General features: G+C 43.1%; 1 protein-coding gene across 1 annotated transcript in view; it reads right to left on the reverse strand.

The window, feature by feature from the left end:
* The window catches only part of ism1 (isthmin 1), a 73,968-nt gene that overhangs the window by 13,762 nt on the left and 38,477 nt on the right, over positions 1-21,729 (reverse strand). The window lies entirely within an intron of this gene.

Here is a 21,729-nt window from a genome sequence, read left to right on the forward strand (position 1 = left end):
TTCAGAGTGATCTCAGCCTGTGTGCTGGCAGTTGAGTTTGTGGGTACAATAACGCCAAACATATCCCCCATGTCTATATGGATCCTGGCACTGTCATCAAATGCTTGAAGCTGAATTGTTTTTAACTAAATTATTTCAGAAGAGTTTGCTTCACAGAAATGATGACTCTTAAAATTTCGTGTTTTTTTTGCACATATGGGATTCCAATATTTTACTGCTAAAATCGCAGATTTATGCATGGAACCTCACGGTCTGGACATTTCAGATTTTAATTCCTCTACCATATCACGTCATAACTACATTTGACTTTTCAGAAAAATGAAATGAAATATGTCCTGGATGGTACATCATGTTTGTCATTTTTAAGTATTTTGCCTTCCAGTTCCAGTACTTGTTGATACTTGATCATTTTTATTTTCAAATACTTATAAGTGACATTGCTGCAGTGTTACATGATACCTCATCATTTCTGTGCAAACTACTGTTTGTGAATTTATGTTACACATTTTTATGGACTGGTGTGGTCACCATATTTAAGAATGGTGATCAGAGGATGTCCCAACTACAGACTGATCATACTGCTCAGCCTTCCAGATTAGGGCCACACCATGGCATGGTGCTGATGGGGAGACCCCATTCAATGGCTTAGCCTGAGATATAGGAGAAGCAATGTGAATTCTATCCTGGCCTTGGAACTGTAGATTAGCGCAACTCCCTGGGACGGTTTGTGGAGGGTGCATGAAAGTATGATGAACCAGTCTACGTGTGTTTTGTAGATTTGAAAAAAGTATATGACCGTGTTGTGAAAGGTGCTACATTAATATGGAGTACCAGGGTCGCTCTTTTGTGCTGGTCATTCTCACTAGGAATGTAGTGAGAGCAGTGTCTGAATACTTGGTGTAAACATGCATTTGTTAACTGTGGGTGTCGGACTCCATTAAGGCTGTATCTTATCACTGTTCCTGTTTTGGCTTTTCATGGTTAGGATATCAAGGCACAGCCAAAGATATGAGGGCGTCTTGTTGGGGAGGCTATGAGTAGCATTGTTGCTTTATGCAGATGATGTTGTCCTCTTTGTCTTATCTTACAGTGAACCTAAGTATGTATTCAAATGATTTGCTACTTTGTGTGAAGCAGCAGAGATAAGGGTCAGCACCTTCAAGTCTGAGGCCATGATTTGTCCCAGAAAAGAGTGGATTGCTCTCTCCAGGTTAGTGGTGGACATCTGCCCATCATGGAAGAGTTCAAGTATCTTAGGACCTATGTACACAAGTGATTTGAGAAGGTAATGCGAGAATGATATGCAGATCGGAGTAGTGGCAGCTGTTCTGTGGGCACTGTACCACTCCGTGGTGGTGAGGTGGGAGCTGAGTCTAAAGATAAAACTCTTGGTTCATCAGTTGATCTACATTCCTTTCTTCACCTATGGCCATGACCTGTGATGCCAGAAAGAATGAGATCATGAGTATAAGCTGCAGAAATTCTTTGCAGAACTGCTGGGCTGACTTTTCATGTTAGTGTGAGAAACTCAGCAACTCAGGAGAGCCTCAGACTAAAGTCGCTGTTTCTCCAGGTGTCGAGGAGCCTATTCAAGATTGTTTTTGGCATGCTGTAAGGATGGCCCCCATTCCCCCAAGGGTGGCTCCCCATAGAGTTACTCCAACTTGATGGAGACACCGGCAGACCCAGGACATGCTGGAGGGTTTATCTCTTGGCTGGCTTGGGAACACCTGAAAATTCCCCAGGAAGAGCTGGAACCTGTAGGATAACCTGACTTTGCTTGGCTTGCTGCCACTGCAACCCTCACCAGGCGAAGTGGTGTAACAAGATGAGATGATATATCAGACTAATCTCCATCATGCACTGAAAAGGTGTGCACCCAAGTGCTATACACCTGGGCTAAGAATCAGCACCTCCAAATCTGAGCTTATGGCCCTATTCTGAAAAAGAGTGCTTTCTCATTTCAGATAAGAGGTGAGCAGCTAGCCAAAGTGAATGGAGTATTTCAGCACAGAGGTGATCATGAAATTGGCCGATGATTCATTATAGCAGTAGAGTCAGTTTTATGGACATTGTACTGGAATGAGGTGGTGGAGCCCATACGTGAATGAAACTGTCGATTTATTATTTAGTGTACTGTGCAGGAATGATGGGCGTAACACTGTTTGTTTGACAAAGTGAGGAACTTGGAGTAGATCTACCTTTTTCTCTAGATTGAAAGGAGCCAGTTGAGCTGCTATGAGTATGTCAGTCAGTAAGTCCCCCGATATCATCTCTGATAGGTGTACAAAGCATAACTCATTTTGAGAAGACCATGGGGCAGATCCAAGGTACGCTAGTGAAGTCGTTTCTCGACAGTTCTTGGAACATCTTGGTGTTATGCAAGAAATGCTAGGAGGATGTTGCTGGGGGCAGCACGGTGGCGCAGTGGGTAGCGCTACTGCCTCACAGGAGACCCGGGTTCGCCTCCTGGGTCCTCTCTGCGTGGAGTTTGCATGTTCTCCCCGTGTCTGCATGGGTTTCACTCCGGGCACTCCAGTTTCCACCCACAGTCCAAAGACATGCAGGTTAGGTGCACTGGTGATTCTAAATTGTCCCTAAGTGTGTGCTTGGTGTGTGTGTGTGTGCCCTGCGGTGGGCTGGCACCCTGCCCAGGGTTTGTTTCCTGCCTTGCCCCCTGTGTTGGCTGGGATTGGCTCCGGCGGACCCCCCGTGACCCAGTAGTTAGTATATAGCGGGTTGGATAATGGATGGATGGATGTTGCTGGGGATAGGCAGGCCTGGTCAGTCCAACTCAGCATGTTGCTAACATGACACTGGCTAATAGAATCGGAGCAAAGAAAGTGACAATGATGCTGTATTTAAGTTCTAAAGTGCGATGTCACCATTTTCTGTAGTACTGCTAAACAAAATAAATGCAGAGTGAGAGAATAACCAAGACAGAAAAAGAGTAGAACTAAAGAAAAGTGGAGGTGGAGATGATGCTGTCAAGCCAGTAGCCTGGCACTTTGCTGGTGTGGCAGACAATCAGACAGTCGCCCTCAATCTGGCTTTTTTTTTTTTTTTCTTCATTCTCTTGGCAGTGGCGCACAGAGGCCAGAAAACAAGGCAGCAATACATCACGCGACTGTGGTTGCGGCCTCACAGTGTCAAGTTGTTTTATAGCTGCTCCTAAATACGCACGACTCCGCCCTCATAAAAACTCTATCTTTGGAAGCCAAGGTACAGCACTTGTCTGTCGCGGCCATGAGCCTCGAAGGATTTGCCATCGATTAGCTAAGAAAAGCCTTCCAAGAACCATTTTTTCCGTGGCGTCGGCCAGTTCCCTTTTAGGTTATGACATTATTCAGCAGCACAAATCATTTTGTAATTGTGCTGCGTGTCAATGGGGCCTCGTAAATGAAGTTTACAAAGGTTAGCATACTTCCATCCATCCGTTTCTTGAACCCAGTTTTTCCATTACAGGAGTGGGCAGCACTGGGAACTGAACTTGCATGTGACTCCAGTTCATACACCACGGTCAACAGGGACCAATTTAGAGCTGCCAATGACCTTCAGAACTGCCCAGTCACTGGAAAAATGACACTTAAAAGTGCCACATGCAGGTAGAATAACAAGAAATTATAAAACACCAGGTAGGTGAATGATAAGGACTGAGAGGTTTAGACTAACACTGCATTTTCATCCTCTGCTCAGTGTGCAGAAGCAATAAAAAATATGAATGCAGGGAAAAGTTAACCAGTAAAAATTGTGGGCTATAAAGTATAAGGGAAGCTGCACTCAAACTCTTATGTCATTCTGAGGCTAGATCTGGGGTATTGTATGCATTAAGGGCATAGGAAGGAGCACTAGAGGCAGGGCAAAAACATAAAAACGAAATCAAGTCACGGAGGGGGCTTGACCTACAGCAGAGAGGGACTTGTGGACTGTGTCTTCAAAATGCTGGAAGACATCAATAAAGTCGATTCATCAAAAATCATTCAGTAAATAGTGAAGGACCACTTGAGGGCACCTAGTGGAGACTAAGGAAAGTGACTTTATGTAATGCAAGCAAGTGCCACTACTTAGAGAAGAATAAATTGATTTGAATATTTTGAAGACTTAGCACAGTCTGAAGGAACAAAAAGGTCTCCACTTATATGAAAGTTAATTTCATCGTCTTCTTATAAATGTAATATAAACCAACACAATGAAAAATGTGCATTACTTTTTAACATACGGTCAGCACTCCTTCCTCGTATTTTCAGTATCCTGGGTTCACATCTCACGCATGTGTTTGTTTTTCTTTAGGTTCTTCAGTTTCCTTTGTGCACTGCAAGCACCTGAGCCTTAACTTAATTTCCGATTCTAAACTGGAGGACTGGTCCCTGCATTGTATCCAGTGCTACTGGCCCAACATTGGACTAAAAGGATGAGTGGTTTGGTGGCTTAAGAGGGTTTTTGTGGTTTGCTATGGGTTTAATTTAAACTTGTGCAGACTGGCAGGGGTTTATAGTTCACAAGCCACACTCCTTTCACTACAGACTGTCCAATATTTTTCTGTAACATTTGGGACAAAGGCACATTTTTTCTTGAATTACCCATCAGCTCCGAAGTTTAAAATTACAAATCAAACAATTCAAATATCCTGATTAAAGTGCACATTGTAGACTTTCATTGAAGGGTATTTGCCCACATTTTGATCTCGTAGGTAGAAATGACACCACTTTTGATGCATGGTCTCCTCAATTTTAGAGCATCGTAATGTCCGGGACACAGCAATGGCAGGGCCATTAAAGCCGCTGTCGTATTTAATACTTGGTCTCATTTTCCTTACATGCAATGACTGCTTGAAGTCTGCAATCCATAGACATCACCAGGTGCTGAGGATCTTCTCTGGTGATGTTCTACTAAGCCTCTAATGCAGCCATCTTCAGCTCCTGCTTGTTTGAGGGAGCTTGTCCACTTAAGATTTCTCTTCAGCATATGGAAGGCCTGCTCAGTTGGATAGAAATTGAGCGACTGGTTTGGCCATTCAAGAATTTTCCATTTTATACCTTTGAAGAACTCCTGTGTTACCTCCGCAGTATGTCTGGATCATTATCTTGTCGAAGTATGAAGCGCCGTCCGTCCAATGAGGCCGGAGCCTTTTACTGAACTTGAGCAGATCCGATGTTTCTATGCACCTCAGAATTCATTGTGCTACGACTGTCAGCAGTTCCATCATCAGTGAAGAGAAGTGTGCCAGGACCTGTGGCAGCCATACATGCCCAAGCCAGAACACTCCCACCACCATCATGTTTAACAGATGAGGTGGTCTGCTTTGGATATCGGGCAGTTCCTTTTTGTCTCCACACTTTGCTCTTGCCATCACTCTGATCAGGTTCATCTTCATCTCATCTGTCCACAAGACCTTTCCCAGAATTTTGCAGGCTCTTTGAAGTCCTTTTTCACAAACTGTAACCCGGCCGTCCTGTTTTTGTGGTTAACTAGTGGTCTGCATCTTGCATTTTGGCCTCAGTATTTCTGCTTTTGAAGTCTTCTGCCGATAATCTTATTTGATTTAGGTCATCCTAATGTTTTTTATCAATGTCTCAAATGGCTTTATTCTTGGTTTTCGGCCTCATAATGGCTTCTTTGACTTTCACTGGCACTGCTCTTGTCCTCATGTCGAACAATGGCAACTACAGACTCTAAAGGGTAGACGTATGCCGTTAAATTATGAAGCAATGAGACCCACCTCAGGAATCACAAACACCCGTGACGTCAGTTGTCCCAAAAATAATGGTGCCCTGAAATGGGGGGCTTGTGCATAAAAGTGCTGTCATTTCTACACTGTGTGAGTGAAATGTGTGCAAATCTCCTTAAATGAAATGCACTTTAAACACGATGTCTGAGTTGTTTGATTTGTAATTTTAAATTGTGAAGCAGAAGGCTAAATCAAGGAGAAATCTATTTTTGTCCCAAACATTATGGAGGGCACAGTAAATACTTATCTCTCATAGCTTAGTAATCTTTACTAGAAAATCTCCCACCTTGTGCATCACAAGTAAGGATAAAACAAAAAAACCACACCAGTGGTGGCAGAACTGGCCGAGTGAGGCATTATGCCAGACAGTTGGCGTTCTGCGTGCATTGCAAAATGTTTGTTGGGTGTTACTCACAAGACAAAAAAGTGAAATGTTGCAATCTTTATGCCTGTAGGGCCAAGAGCCACAAAAAGTGCTTCTGATTCGGGTGGCAATTATGGAGAGGAAGTAAACAGGATATGGCATACCAAGGGAAAGTATGTCATTTTAATAAACAGATTGCAAGGATTTACCACCTTCTATTACTGTACACGATGCCAGCAGGAAACATTTTGCAAACATAATTGCTGTAGGAGTGCAGATTGCCACGTGATAACCCCTTCCTAATCCCTGATCCCTCGAGGAGTCTATACGGGCCTGTAATTAAACACCAGAAGCAGACTCTCCTCTGCACATACCTCCACCGGCAGCTCACACAAGACGCTCTGACGGCAGGAGGGGAGTGAGGCTAACAGCACTGGCGTTTAGGTGGGAGGTGAAAACGAACTACAAGCCGTCAGGCGTGCCGATCGCATTGCGTTTTGAGTCCTTCTGCTGCAGTGGGCACCACTGCAAAGTCCAAATTACAGTTGACAGCTCGAGTGCTGCGGTGGTGGCCCATCATCCAGCAACATAATGCACAATGTCTGTTTTCTAGGATATATAGCGCCTTTGATTTGCAGCAGTTTTCTTGTCTAAATTGTTCTAATATGGGACATGAAGCATGAGTGAGCGGATGGCTGCTCCCTCCCCCATTAGGCTAGTGGAGATGAAAGGAGGCACGCAAAGCAATTTTCATAATGATTCATTATGATCTCAGATATGAACACAAGTGGACTGTTAGTGAGGCCACCACATAAAAGTGGCAGCTTCAAGAGGGTTTTACATTGAAAAACACAAAGGCATCATTGATCAAGGGAGCCTTGTGGCTGGCTGAAGATGAGATGCTGATAAACGCTTGAAGGCTGGCATTTGGGTGACACTTGTGGTCATTCTTACAGCCAGACATTCAATGTCAAATGTGCTTCGCTCAGTTCAGGGGCTCAAGGAGTCCGCACTGATGGCAAGGTGGGAACCAACCCTGGACTGGGTATCCATCCATCCATCCATCATGGGCCATTATAAAGTCACTGGCCACCCTGTGAGGGTATTGGGTGGGCTGGAAACAGACAGATAGGACTGAAGGCCAATATAAAATGGATAGTCACACAGATAGGACTAAAAGGCACCGAGAAAGAGATATGACATGACAGAAAGGTAGGACTGAAAGACACTTGAAAATGGATGAGTAGGCCTGAATGGAACTATGGGATTGATAAACAGACAGATTGGACTGAAAGGCAATTTAAAATAGAGAGATCTGAAAAGCACCAGAAAATGACACTTTGAAATAGATATGTATCCATCCATCCATTTTCCAACTTGCTGAATCCGAATACAGGGTCACGGGGGTCTGCTGGAGCCAATCCCAGCCAACACAGGGCACAAGGCAGGAACCAATCCTGGGCAGGGTGCCAACCCACCACAACAGATATGTATATAAATATATATATTGATTCCCTTAGGGGAAATTGTCTTTTTGGATGACCTTTCGAGGGGTCAGATGTGTAAAGCACTATAAAATAGTTAGATAGACAGTGCTGAATTGCACTATAAAATCGATAGACACAGTAGATCTGAAAGGCACTATTAGATAGATAGGACAGAAAGACACTATAAAATAGATAGACGCACAGATAGATAGGACTAAAAGGGACTATAAAGTGGACAGATAGATGGGACTGAATGACACAACAAAAGGATCTGAAAGGCACTATGAAATAAACAGATTGACACACAGATAGACAGACAGAAAGGCATATAAGATGAGACTGAATGGCACTATAAAAAAACAGATAGACATAGTAGATCTGATAGACAGATAGATAGATATGAAAGGTACAATATGATAGATAGATAGATAGATAGATAGATAGATAGATACTTTATTAATCTCAAGGGGAAATTCACATAATCCAGCAGCAGTATACTGATACAAAGAAACAATATTAAATTAAAGAGTAATAAAAATGCATGTAAAAACAGACAATAACTTTGAATAATGTTAGCGTTTACCCCCCCGGGTGGAATTGAAGAGTCGCATAGTGTGAAAGGCACTATATGGTACATAGATAGACACTCAGATGGACAGGACTGAATGGCACCACAAAATAGATTTTTTAATTATCCTTACAGAATCAAATAATATTTACAAAATTACAAAAATAACAATAAGCATTCAATAATCAAATTTCAGAAAAAAAACACCTTGACAATTCCACTTCCAAAATACACAACCCCCTTCTCTCCGTGCACAGTTTAAGATATTTGTTTCAGATTTTAGAAAATTAAAAAAACAGACCAGCTTTACACACCTTTCCCAGCACTACATATCTCCGCACACATATTCTGCACACAGTTGCAATGGAACTGAAAGTCAAGTAAGTGCTTTATGCGGACCAACCCGGGATTTGTCCCCCTCTGTGCTGCCATTGGCTGGCCTTATCTTGCTGTTCTTTAGTTACATCGGATATCAAAACAGTATTTCAGTAGTGAACGCTCCAGTCTTCAGTTACAGTTCTTATTATTAAGCAAATTACCTTGCGGTACAAAATGGCTAATGTTCAATTTTGAGGACTCAAAAGCTTTGATCCGCACTCCATGCCGGCACATTGACTCACACAGCCAATCGTGTGGCTGCGGCTCCGTCTAAATAACATGCAGGCCTGGCCAAGAGGTTTCGTTGTTTTTAACCAAACATCAGAATGAGCGAGCCGCGTGATCTTTGACAGTGGCTTGAGTGTTGCTGAAAGACATGGTGGTTCCAGCTGCTCTCCTGGGATTTTCATGTGCTACCCACACTAGAATTTATAGATGGACAAAAAAAACATCCACTGACTGGCAGTTCTGTGGGCAAAATAATACCTTGTAAATGAGAGCGGTCAGAGCAGTATGACCACACTCACTCAAGCTGGCAGAACAACCACAAATATTCAAATAGCAGCTGTGGACTATGCCCGGCATCTTATCCCGGCCAATACCCCCAAGCCGCCAGATGGAGCCCTCCCTGCGACGTGGAGATGCCCCGAATTCCAGCAGGGCATCATGGACTATGGAGTTTTAATGCACAGCCCTGCTGGATAACGTCGGGGCCGCCTGGGGACGCTGCAGGGAGGCCCAGAGACTTTCAGTACAGCCCGGAAGTACGTCAAAGTCACGAGGACGGAAGAAATAAAGTACTTCCGGGCTGAAGAAAAAAGAGGAGTTTTCATCTGACCTGGAAGTGCTGAATAATCACATGGACTGAGGGATCTGCAGCACTTCCGGGTTAAGAGATATAAAAGGACTGAGGAAGATCCCAGCAAGTTGAGCTGAGTTGGGAGGAAGGGAACAACGCGTCTGGGGGAGGAGGATTGATTATTATCGTAAATTTATGAGTATTGTGGAGTGAAGGGTGCTTTGTGCACATTCATCTGGTGTCTGGCGTCTGGTCAGAGGGTTCAAGGGGACGACAGGATCCCCTTATCTGTCACACAGCTCTTTACAGCAGGGGAGTGAAGAAGGCCATCTCCGAATTGTAGCATAAAGGAGACGGGCTACAGCAGCAGTCTCACACCTATCAGCTAAGAAAAGGAAGACGAAGGTATAGTCTGATGTGTCTCGATTTCTGTGCACCATGCAGATGGTAGACCTGGCATAAACAGCCCATATTGATACATCCATTATGCTTTGTGTCTACAGATTTCTTGACACATATCAGGATTCTCAACACCAAATAAGTGTCAGATGAAAACCAGTGAGCACCCAAGCATTGTTGATCACCAAGAGGGCCTATTTATGGCCCTACATCAAATGCTGTAGGGTTACGGCTCCATGTCACGAAGCGCACGTCATAGCAAGCTGCTTTAACAAACACGATGGTGACTTCCGTTTACTCCAGTGGACGGCACAATTGCCAGCTCGCAATCCAATAGAGCGCCTTTGAGATGAGGTGGAACGGGAGGTTCACAGCCAGAATAAGCAGATGAGGAACTGCCTGATGATGTCAAGCCACCATGGGCCAAAATTCCCTAGGACCTTGTTGAAAGCAAATTCCATAGAACATTTCTACATTTGCATTTTTATATTTTTTGGTATTTAAATGTTAAACTAACATTAGAGCATGTTATCGATCCATCCATTTTCTGAACCTCATGACGGTCATGGTGGGCTGGAGCCAGTCCCAGCAAGCAATGGGCACAAGGTAAGAACAACAGCCAGACTGGGTGCCAGTGTATCGCAGGGTGAATGCACACATACAAACACACACTAATGTTACCAATCTGAAAATTACATTATTTTGATCAAGCAGGACAATAACTGTAAATGCATCTTGTTGATATTACAACATAATATCTCAGAGTTCAAAACTCTTAAAATATATTTATGTTATGCACAGTGAGTGGCACAGCCTCCCAGTCCTAGGACCCCGATTTCAAATTGCATGTTTCGTGCCGCTTTTTCCCAGTGCCAAGTCTTACGTGAATGAAGGTGTGCCTTGTGGCGGGCACCCTATGAGAAGAAGACATTCCATCCTGCTCCCTCCTGATGTGGCTGGGCCAGGCTCTGGGCTCTTCCAATGCTACCTTAACCTTCATTTTCTGCACATTTGGGACCTGAGAGCATGTACAAAATTGGTACATTTGTGCCGAATCATGTTTGCCTTCATCTGTGCGCTTGTAAAAACAAAATATAAGCCCTCCAGCTGCCGCATGCCCACTGCCTTGGTCAAGTCTTGCACGCCTGTTTTATGTACTCACATAGCAGATATTGTTAATATGTCTCTTGGGTCTGGTATTGCACCAAGTAATACCAAAGTGTCACGTCAGCTCTAAGAAGGCAAGTCTTGATCAAGACCATTTCTGTACTTATAGACCGACTGCCAACCTTCCATGTTTGGCTAAGTTAGTGGAGCGTACTGCTGCCTCACATTCAATTTCTTGTATGGAAAGGAATGGCTGTTTGAACCTTATTGGTCTGGTTTTAGGGCTACGCACAGTGGTAAAAGTTGGGAACGATCTTCTTAGAGCTGCAGGTCACGGCAGCTGTTGTGTTTTAATACTTCTTGTTCTTTGCTATTCTGTGCTCATTCAACGTCTGCAGCCTTATTTAGGTCTTACGGATGTTGTGTTGGAATGGCTTCAGTCTTATCTAACTGTCGGGCTGCAATTTGTGTCAACTGGCAAAATCAAATACCCAGGGTGCTCCTCAGGGCTCAGTATTTCTCTATACAGTGAAACCTCGGGTCACGACCGTAATTCCTTCCAAAACTCTGGTCGCAACCCGATTTGGCCGTGACCCGAAGTATTTTCCCCCATAGGACTGTATGTAAATACAGTTAATCTGTTACGGACTGTACGAACTGTATGTAAATATATATTTTTTAAAGATTTTTAAGCACAAAAATAGTTAATTATACCATAGAATGCACAGTGTAATAGTAAACTAAATGTAAAAACATTGAATAACACTAAGAAAACCTTGAACAGACAAAACTAACATTGTAAGAGTTCACGCTAGAGCCTTACGAACCGCTCGCTGTAAACACTTTTTTTAATAAGTTTTAAGCACAGGGAAAAAAATGAACATTTGAAAAATCCGTAATTTATACAAAAACTAACCATAAACAACCAAGAAAACTAAACTTACACGAGTCGAGTTCTGGCATAAAGGAAGGTAGGAGGAACTGGGTGGAGAGGAGATTACAGTTTTGAGGTAAAGTCTGTGACGATGCGATGTTCACTGCATGCTCCCATCTCACTTCCGGGAGCCCTTAAACCCGTCACCGTCGGTAATGTTACCGATGAGCACGACAGTGAGGCACTACAATGGAGCAATCGGATGGTGCAAAAAGTGCCAAGTGCTTTTATTAAAATCAACAAAACAACAATCAAAAACAAAGTCCAAATTAAATAAAGTGCAGTGCTTTCAGAATCCTTCAATAAATAAATGATCCCAAAAAAACAGAAGTGAAGTGGAGATTACAATCCAACTGAAAAAAGTCTTCATTAAATACAATGAGATTAAAACAATGCTCGAAGCAGTCTCTTTAAAAATAAGCCCGGTTGCCTTCTTCAACTGCCTTCTCTCTCTCTCTCTCTCTCTCACTCGCTGCACAGGGAGAGACTGAACACGTGCGGAAATCATTGGCGTGTACGAACCGGAAGGGAAACTGGCTTGTTTGTCACCCGAGTGTGTGTTCGTGAACAGATGCAAAAGTTTGGCAAACTTTTTGGTCATAATCTGATTTGTACGCATTCCGAGACGTTCGTGACCCAAGGTTCTACTGTATTTATTTTCTTGCTTTGAGAGAGATGGTTAAACAGTATAGTCTGGGACCCACTGGTTGAGTGTGTTGGTCACATCGATTCTTGATTGTGCTATTGTGTCGTAACTATTGAAAACCTGATGGGGACAAGACAGAGGTGTTGCTGATAGTTACTAAGACTCTTTTTAAATCCATTGACATCTTCAGTATTGATATTGATGGTTGCACCATCTCGCCTTCCTTGGAACTCAGGAACATGGAGGGTTGTTTTAGATTTCAATCTGTTATTTGAGCCTCAAGTTAAGAAGGCTACCAAATCTGCTTCCTTTCAACAGTGAAACATTTCATAAATCGGACCTTCTCTCACTGAACATACTACTTGAATACTTATTCATGCTCTCGGCTTGATTATTTGAATGTTGTGCTCTTTGGAGACTCAGACAAAGTAAAGAATAGATTACAACAACTATAGAATTCTTCAGCTGGAATTTTAACAGATGCTAAACCGAAGGAGCCTACAACCACTTGGCTGAACTCCCTGCACTGGCTGCCTGTTAAATATTGGATCCTTCTGTTAACTTATAAAGTTCTTCACAGCAGTGGTCCTATCTAAATCTCAAGCACATTACAATATTATGCAGCCTGCAGCAAGTTAGGATCATCCAATGTGAAATTTTTTGTTGTCCCACACACTAAATTCAAAGCACTGGGTGATCGAGTGTTTAGTTCTGCAGCGTCCAGATTATGAAAATCCCAACCTCTTTAGCGTATCTTGTTCTTCTTCAGTTGCTGCTCTTATCTGAACTTTTATGTGCTGGATGTCTTATTTTTGTGTTTAATCTTGATTGTCTTATTTGTTTGTTTTTTTTTTTTCATGTTTGTGTTTTAACTTTTTTATGTACAGTGTCTTTAAATGTCATGAAAGGTGCTTATAAATAAATGAATTATTATTATTAGAAAAAGGGCTGAGCTGGTGATACTTAGTGTCATGTTATAGCCAGCATTTTCCCCTTGGCTCTTACATGTCTGTCTTGTTTAATTTTGTATCATTTCATTGTATTAATGTTCATTTTATTCATTACGTATATTTTTCTGTGTGTATGTTAGAAAAGGGGAAGGGCCTAAGTTATGTCCCTTGTGCTTTGTGAGTGGACCCACAAGGGGTGGGGCCACCTGCCAATCACTGCTAAGAACAGCCCTCCACCCTATTTAAGAGAGGGCCTCCCCATGATTCCTGGCAGTTCATTGAATGTGCTGGGAGTGGAGAGTGTTTTGGTGAGATGATGTGCTATGGCTTTGCTTTGTGTTTTCTGGAATTTCGACCCTGTGCTCTGCTTTTGATTACGCCTCTTGGACTCTGTTTTTGATACCGTGCTTATTGATATTTTTAAACCTCTGCTCTGCTTTCACTCACAATTTTTGGATTCGGTATTGGGACTTTGTTTACTGTGTATTGCCTTGCCATTTCAGGCATCTCCTTATGCTCTTCAGAGCTTTGGGGCTTGCACAGCCATTTGTTGAAAATAAATCTTTTATTTTTATCGACATTTGTCTCAGCCCTTTGGGCTTCTAGTTGGGGTATTTTGATGTTGTTTCCCCCCTCTAGTGGGCAACGTTGGAAGTGTTTTTAGGACTCCCCAGATCAGGACAGAAAGAACCGCCAGGATTCATGGGGAGGCCCTACCTTAAATAGGGTGGAGGGCCGTTCTTAGTGGTGATGGGGACCACCCACAAAGTACAAGGGACATAACTAAGGCCCTCCCCCTTTTCTAACCTACAGACAGAAAAAAAAACCCATAAATAAACATTAATGCAATTAAATTATAATAAATTAAACAAGTCAGACATAAAACACAACTGTGAACAACAGCCAAGTAGAAAATGATGGCTGAAACATGAACTGTGCTGCAAAGTCGTCATGCAGTCAAGGCTATGTGACATTCACAGCGATTTCTATTTGTGTATTCAGAGACACTTGTGTGACAAGATCAGTGACGGCAGTTTTCAAGTTTGACATCCCCTCCAGCTAGATATCATCTATATATATAATTCACTAAGGCAAGACATCCATGGAAAGCACGGCGAAAGGAGCGTGGATTTACTAAGCCGCCGACAAGTAAGACACCTATGGTGCACACAGGAAGGAGCCACGCCCACCAACTCCAAGAGCATTGGATACGACGACAACTTGCAGAGCCACGCCCACCAACTCAGATGCGACGGCACAGAAATAATGTCGTCATTTATATTCATCTGTCGTAGAGGCTACATGCACCTCTGAGCTACGTTGGCTGTTCATAGAGGCATGTTTCACGCGGAGGTGAGTCGCCATATGCAGCGAGGGGTATCCCATGGGACCCTTAAAACATTCCTTTACAACTGAAGTTAAAACACAATGAAGTAAGCAGTCTTTAAAAATCGAGTTTTCGGTTACGACACACGACCGCGTACACCATAGCAAACTGTTTTACACGCTACATACAGCAATTCGCATCCGTGACAAACATGCGTCGTCTTAGATGCTCCTGCAGGAATACGGAAAGTCTGCGTGAGTCACAGGTGCATCTGGACTGTGCAAAGACGACAACGACTCAAGTGACGAGTTGGAGGTGGGCACATGAGCGATGGCGGTCCGCCAGTTTTCAGTCACGGACGATTGTGTGTTGGTTCGTTCCGTGCATTGTTATAATGTTGCTTTTCTTGCTGATTTATTATATTACCGATTTTTCAAATGTTAATTTTCTCCCTGTGCTTAAAAATCATTAAAAAACCGGCCCAATTATGCGCCATATGGTACGCCGCGGGTTGACTAGTATAATATAACACATCGGCTTAATATAACATAACATATTCAAACCTGTTCATCCAGGTCCATAGTGGGTTCCAACCAATCCCTGCAGGACTGAATACACAGCTGTTTGTAGCAGTGCTCCTTAAATTCCTTACAATTCCCAGGAGTCCTGGCAGTTTACACCATTGGGCAGATTCAGAAGGCACAGGGTTTGCCGGGAAGAAGGGTAATTTATTGATCTCTTTAAAAAGCAACCAAAAAAGATGCTGAGAGAATCGCAATCATCTGTGTATATTTGTTTCTACAGATCACTCACTATTGGATTACAATCACTCTTGGTTTACAGTCTCCTTCTGGATTTATGTGCTTGTCCTGTGCCAGCTTGTTTGTGCGATTTTATCTGAATTGGTATACGTTTTCATCCGAGGAGTGCTCCCAACTTCTACAGATTGTCACACGCCACATGGAACATGGTAGGACAAAACCTTCATAACATTCATGAAACTATTCACTTGGCATCGCATTCATTCTCACACCTCATCTGGACCTGTTGTGCTGGACCGTGTCTGTTGTTTATCATCTAGTGCTTAGTGTTTCATTAGGTTTTTTTGTGTAGTGTTTGTAAATTTTTAGCTCCATCCGAGGAACTGGAGAAGGATTTTGTACTGTATATGCGTTGTTTGTTTAATGATTATTTTTCTCTTTACTATTTGCCCTTATTATATCTTTATTAATGAGCCAATTTATCAGTGTTTCTGTGTGTGTTCCTGGGGTTCCCATAGTAAAATAAATAAATTACCGTCTTTGGACGATGTGAATCTCAGCATCCTCACGACTTCTACACGTTTTCGAACTATTACTCAAATCTAAAAACATGACCGAAGCACTCAGAATGTGGTAGTTAATGGCTGGTTTTCAGTGTGGCCACAGGTGTAACCTGGTCAGGTTTCAAAAGGAAAATATAACCTTGTTTGTGTAAATAAAGTTTATTGAAGGAATTGGGATAAAAGTTGTGGGGGTTGGGTATAGTTGAGTATATATATGTGTCGCTTGATTGGGCAAAGGGGAGTTGCCAAAAGAGACTGTTGAGGCAGCATGCCGAAACAAGACATAAAGAACGAAAGAGAGAAGAGAGGCACTGTTGAGGCAAAACGCCGAAACAAGATGGAAAGAAAGAACGATAAGGAGAGACACTGTTGAGGCAAAACGCCGAAACAAGATAGGAAGAAAGAACGATAAGGAGTGACACTGTTGAGGCAAAACGCCGAAACAAGATGGAAAGAAATAAAGAACTAACTTTAACTGGCTAAAAAAAAAAAAAGAGTTTGGTGATAAAGGGAAAGATGGCAGGACACCAGTGCAGAAATGGTGAGCAGAGAGTGTGTTTGAGAAAGTGGGAGTCGAGAGGCCTAAAGGAGGTACCCGAGTATAAAGAGAAATAAATAAGACAAGGTCGGGTTTTGTTTTTTTTCCGTTTGTTTTAAAGTGGCTTGAGTAAACTTTCAGCTGAAGGGGCCAGTTCTTGTTTTTGTTTGTGTGGCCACTACGCACCCGAGCTACGTTTGGGGCGCCCAGCGGAGTGAGTAATATTTACTGACTGGGTAAATAAGTCCTGGGTGAGCTCACCGGTAGTTTAGGACACATAATATATGTACCGTATAGTCGTAAATAATTTAGTGTTTGTGTTTTATGTATTGTGTATATATTTGTAAATACTGTTCACATCCCAATTAAGTAAAGAGATTTTTGTTTTATTAGTATCTGAGTAACAGTCTTTGGATTGGGTATTACTGGGCTTAAAGTGGGCTATAGTGAACCTGCCAACAATAGAGGTGGCGACACTGTTATAAAGAGCTCAGGCCTTTGCCTACCGATGAAGGATTGGTGGTGCAAGGGGGTTACACAAGGAACTGCTTATTCAGATAGTTAAAGTATATTCGATCTCTGTGAGGGGGATGGCAGCATGAGACACAAGACCTGAACCAGCTTTTGTTGGGATGCCAGTCTGAATCATGCACACAACCACCTCACTCATGCGGTGCTGATTTTGATTCACCAATTCTCCTAACGTGCGTCTTTTTGGGATGTGGTAGAAAAACTGAAGAAGAATTCAAACTCCACACAGAGAGAAGGAAAGAGGGCTCTGCAGCACCGTGCCCCCAGTATTCTACTCACTACACGACCAATCTCATGACCATTATGTGCTCATTGTTATAAGAAAGAAATGCAATCCGAGTGAAGATCCCGAAAACAGGATGAAGTAAGATTACAAAAGCTAAACTAGCGGCTGTTTGTCTGCATGCATATTAATTGCACTCTTCTGCCAATGCTGAGCCCCACGCTGCACTGCTGCTCACATATCCCAGATGTTCCTTGTCTCGTGCCTGCTTTGCCTTTCGTAAGTCGTGATGAATTCCCAGAGTCGTCTTTTTCCAAGTTGAAGATTTCTTGCTTGCCCGAACTCTAGGACTTCCGCCACTGCCGCCTCACGGAGGCACTGTTGATTTATTGCCGCTCCATTTTCAGCCGCCCTTCACACTCTCCAGTTCTTGGCGTGGCTCATTCTCGAGGCCGATAATTACAATTTCCATGGACTTTGGTTCCAGCAAACAAACACCTAAAAATCCTCTGCTTCATCTTGTGCCAAGGCCCTTGGATGTGCTTCTCAGTCTGATTCATCGCTCTTAGAGGAAACATTTTTATGTTCTTTGGCACATTAATGCTTCTGTAATCACGTGGCTGTGAATTCAACACATCTTCTGGACGGCTCTATAAATCATTTGGTGGTCTCCAAGCCCATTTATCAAAGGTGACTGCTGGCAGTGAGAATGTGAACTAGATGTACATGCTTTCTTCTCCATTTGGCAAGCTTTACTATGCTGTGAGCTGTCAGGATCTTCATGCCACATTATCTGTGAGTCAGAGGAGTGCAGATCTGTGCTGAGAATAAGACAACAGAGGGGAAGGGTGATTGCAATGATGGCCATGGGGGGGCGCATAGCTCAAATTTAACAGCACCATCTGAAGGAAGGAGAGCAGTATGGCTGAACGGGAGTCACCAACGCCTGCCACCCCAAAGTCCTTAGTTGATGGTCACAGGCATGATAAAGCACAAGACATGCTGGAGCTGTCAAAGACCTGGCATATGCCCAGTGGCCACTTATTTAGAACTTCCTTGGCCACCAGAACACCCTGCATTTTTGGACGTGCTGGCGACGTTCCTTCAAGATTTTGCTCCCTGTTAACTGTGTAACTGTGCAGATCATTGGAGTAAGCTGAAGTCACTGCTGTGTCAGGTGTGATGTGTGCTTTGTGACATGGCTCCATGACATTGTGTAGGTACACTGTGACATTTGAATGATGTCAAGATGTGACTGCAGGTTGGTAGATAATGGCACCAAGAAGTGACATCATTGGAGCAACAATATTTAAGCGGGCGACTCCGTACATTCACTGTCCGTGTTCAGCTACTTCTACTGACATTTCAAGTGTTTCAGGTTTCAAGTCTCCCCAAGTTTCAGGTTTAAATGTTTCATATGCTTGCTTTCCTGGTTTTGACTCACTTGTCTGTTGAGTTATGGTCCATCTCTTGACCCATTTTCAGATTTGCCCCCGTGCCCTGCTGTTTTGTTTACCTCTTTGCAGAACAACAAGTTTATATCCCCTGACCAAAGCTCGGTGCCAACCGGGCAGACTGAAATGAATAATACAAATGTATCAAAATACCAATTAAAGCTGCAAAACGTTACAAAACCTAAAAATCCTGGCATCTTCCAGACTACTTCGCTCAAGTCAGACCCTGAGGACCAGGGTTGACAGATTTTCACACCAAATGGTACTATTTTCTGAAAACGTTATGCAGGCAAAAATTTGTTTTTGGCAGTGTGCGTGTTTTTGGGCTAATTTTAAAGGTTAGGTACGGCTGCCCAAAAGACAAAAACTCCAAGGAGACCGATGTCTCTGGACGTTGATAGCGGCAAAACCCCAAGGGAGAAGCCTACCGCCCATCAAATTCAATGGGAACAAAACTCCAAGGGTTAATATTTGCAAAACCTTGAAGTGGAAAGACGTCAACAGCAGCAAAACTAACTCTACAGTCTCCCCCAGGTCATCAACAGCGTCATTCGTTGGGCTGGTCCACAGCGCCGTTTTCAGCTGTTATTGAGCTGGAAATATTTTACCAGGGTTTGCTGTGGGCAAATATGGCTGTAAATCAATGACAAGGGGACAGCAGGAGTGAGTGATGTCCTCCAGAACTTGTTGCAGCTCACTCCATGTTTAATCCTTCCTTCCATTCATATTTATGACACTCGTTCAATTTAAGGTTGCCGGAGACGGAGCCAATCACTGCTCTAGATAGTGTTCTTTAATTAATCAAGTGCATTTATTCATTAAAAGGGATGCTTTACAAAGGGATCTGAGGGTCTACAGCTGAAGACGTACCACCAGTGAGTGACCATGACACACAGGTAGGTAGCAATGCAGGATCTTGACAAAGATTAACCAAAGCTATGCCTAGGAAGCAACATTCAAAGAGTCATTTACTACACATAACCTAGAAGGTCCATCTGTCCTTTTTCATAACCCAGTTAGTTCAATTTGGCAGCAGAAGGTGCAGTAGGAAGGACACAATGTCCTCATGTCAACTGAAACCATGTCCCCTCACCAGTTGTATGGTAGACACAACTGAGGCCAGGCTGAGACAGTAGACATTTAGTAAACATACTGAATCGTGGACTCATTGATGCCGTAATGGCGTCCTGAAGTGGAACACTGTTCGACTCCCACAAACCGATTCGGCCCACCAAAATCCCCAACCGGCTCGAACTGGAAAACAAAAGAGATCCTGGTGGGAAGAAGAGGGTTTGTTTGAAGCAACTTCTAAGCTCACCTCTGCTTCATCAGACCGACCACTCACTAATCTCATTGAGAGTAACAAGACCCCGAGGCAAGGCTTAAGTCTGCTGACCCACCGAACCGTTTAGGGTGTGACCAGCAGGTTTTCAAAATGGTAATCCCAACAATCCCCTCAGGCTGGGAGCTGTTATCTGACCAAAATGTACGTTCAGGAACAATGAGCTACTCAGCCCTGTGAATTAAAAAGTAACATACTGCATATATGTTTTGTGTGTAAAAAAAAATTATATACAGTAATCCCTCCTCGATTGCGGGGGTTGCATTCCAGACCCCCCGCGATAGGTGAAAATCCGCGAAGTAGAAACCATATGTTTGTATGGTTATTTTTATATATTTTAAACCCTTATAAACTCTCCCACACCGTTTATAAATATTCCCCGCACAGTTATACAGCATAATCCCTTTGTATTCTCTTAGATATTAGGTAAGATTCATTGAAATTATGTATGTAAACACACTGTTTATATACAGTAAAACCTAAATATTATTTTAAAGATATCGAGTGTCTCCGATATCACATATTTTACAGCCATTACAATAGACAGGCCACCAGCAATAAATACGTACAATGCAAGAAAAACTGTATACAGTAAATGTGTGTACAGTGACACTAAAAGTACGTAAATGTACTAAGTACTGTAAGTAGAAAATTAATTATGGTTACTCACCAACAATGATACGATGACTTGTCCGATAACAATGAGTTTAGTTTTACTGCACAACAAAGGAGAGCGTTACAGCTCTTCTAAAGGAGCCACTTCAGGCGATTGTGTAGCACCGCCGTTATTCTTCTTCAATCCAAATCCCTAAAGCAGATTCCATCCAGACTACTGCCTTATTACGTCCACTTACAACTCGTTTTGCACTGCGGTTAAAAGGACACTGCGGCCGTAGATCTTATATTCCTTTCCTACTTTTTAAATAAAAAGAATTGTAGCCTCATTGATGCCGTAATGGCATCCTGCAGAGGTGTAGCTTTTCCCTTCCTTCAACATATCTAAAACGTTTACCTTTTCGGCAGTCGTTAACATCTTCCATTGGCTCTTGGGCACGGCCCCTGAAGCAGTAGCAGGAGCAGATCGTTTTGGAGCCATAATGAAGGGCTTGACTACACACAAAGATAAACACAAAAGAGCACAAAAGTGAACTCTTTACACAGCGAAACACGTTGATGCTGAATGAGCGAGACGAGATTTCCTGGTTAACACTTCGGAATCGAATTCGGCGCTCCGTCGATGAGCCATTTAGCACACAGGAACTTAACAGCGTGCTCTGATTGGTTAGCTTCTCAGCCATCCGCCAATAGCGTCCCTTGTATGAAATCAACTGGGCAAACCAACTGAGGAAGAATGTACAGGAAGTAAAAAGACCCATTGTCCGCAGAAACCCGGGAAGCAGCGAAAAATACGCGTTATATATTTATTTATGCTTACATATAAAATCCGCGATAGAGTGAAGCCGCCAAAGTCGAAGCGCAATATAGTGAGGGATTACTGTATATATTAATGGATGGGCGGCACGGTGTCACAGTGGTAGCGCAGCTGCCTCGCAGTAAGGAGACCCGGGTTCGCTTCCCAGGTCCTCCCTGCATGAAGTTTGCATGTTCTCCCCAAGTCTGCGTGGGTTTC

Source organism: Polypterus senegalus, chromosome 16 (assembly GCF_016835505.1).
Source record: "Polypterus senegalus isolate Bchr_013 chromosome 16, ASM1683550v1, whole genome shotgun sequence".
Classification (NCBI taxonomy): Eukaryota; Metazoa; Chordata; class Cladistia; order Polypteriformes; family Polypteridae; genus Polypterus; species Polypterus senegalus.